We start from the raw sequence: 1830 nt of genomic DNA, 5'->3' as shown, positions 1-1830 counted from the left end.
GTTGCTTGAATTTTGGAACCATGATAGTGGTTGAACTTGTAGCAGCCCTGGATGTGTGCTGTATTGGTGGCTACTGACTTGTGCGTGTTGTGAAGAAGAAGAGGAGGAGCTCGAGTAAGAGAGAGTTGGGAAGTCAGTTATGCTAGCTGAAATCTAACTGACCAATGTCAACCATTAGAAAACACACCTCTATTTTAGGCTGAGTTATTATGTTATTGGTTCTAATAACTTCTCAAATGTCAGGACACATAAGATTTCTCTTGCAATCATTTTCGCTGAGTGAGGTATGTTCGCTTTAGTTCTTCCTAAGGTTGATATTTTTACACATGGTTTATCTTTGTATTGATTGATTAATTCAATTTACCTTTGTTAATTGGCTGAAGAGTTGTCACATTTGTTAGAAGATGTCAGAGTAGTGTTGCAATGGTTTAAGAAATTGGAACTTTTGCACACAAGGATGTCTAATTATGAGATGCAAAGAATATTTATCCATTTTTTTTAATAAAAATGAAAAGTATCTCCCCTTCTAAATTAAGTCAGCATGCATTTTTTACTATCAAATGTTTTTGTTCTTGCATTCTGCAAGATGAAAATAAAAAGTATAAATAAAAGATCATTAGGCTAGCTAGCCAAGAAGCTTAAGAAAAGACCCAATAAAATAATCTCTTTAAGAAAATAAAGGCTAATTTCTACCTAGTTTATAACAATAGTGTCCATAGGGGTGTAACCAGTCCAATTTTGAATAAATTTAGAATTGAACTAATATGTACCGGTTTTGTATTTTTTAAAACTAATTACGCACCAATTACCCTCCTAAACCGGTACCTCCAGTTTTACCGATTTCGGTCCGATTCGGTCTGGTTTTCTGGTTTTAATAGTATTAGTATTAGGACATAAAATGGAATTAATATATTAATGTATTATGCATTTATCAAAAGGAATATGTTGAGAATTGATTAGACCATAAAATATTAATAATATATATATTATGTTTAAAGCATATCATCAAATAAATTTTCATATTTAAGATTAAAATTTTATGTTATAAATTATAATAACATTATCTTATTTATAATTATAATTTATATTATTATATATATTATATAAAAGTTATTATATATAATATTTAAAAAAACTAATTTAAAATATATAATATAGTGAACTAGTCCAACCCTAAAAAGCATAGAACCAGAACATGACCGGTACCGGCCGATTTTGGAACTAATGGGACCAGTTCCACCGGTTCTTCAGTTTTTGGTTAACTTTTACACCCTTAAGTGTCCCTATAAATCTTAACTTGTCGAGTATAAGAGGTAGAATCAATGTTTTGAATACCGTACCCGTGACCGTTTCGGTTGAGGCATTGAAACGAGATATTTCGGTACCAGTACCGTTTTAGATACCGTTTTGAAATAGTTTATATATAAATAAATTATATATATAAATTATATTCCAAAATAATAGTCTATATATGAATAAATTATATATAAATATATATATTAAATTATAAATAGTCTGGTCTGAATTGGAAGGTAAAAAATGAGCTTGCAGTTTAAAGAAATGAAAAAAAAAAAAGTAAAGACCGAAATATTGGCTAGTATGAGCCGAAACGACCGAAATTCTTACCGGTACGAAACTATACCATTCTCTGTACCAGTTACACCATAGAAAACAGTATATTTCAGCCATACTAACCGGTACGGTACGAAATTCAAAACTTTGGGTAGAATATTATGGCACCCCCAACACCTGCTTGTAATTTGGTGGGAGCTGCGACATTGGGATGTTGGCTGCTTGAGTCATACACCCCTCTCATATTGTGATAAGTAT

This window comes from Juglans regia, chromosome 13 (genome assembly GCF_001411555.2).
Source record: "Juglans regia cultivar Chandler chromosome 13, Walnut 2.0, whole genome shotgun sequence".
Taxonomy (NCBI): domain Eukaryota; kingdom Viridiplantae; phylum Streptophyta; class Magnoliopsida; order Fagales; family Juglandaceae; genus Juglans; species Juglans regia.
The sequence above is the reverse complement of the archived record's forward strand: the minus strand, read 5'-3'. Positions refer to the sequence as shown.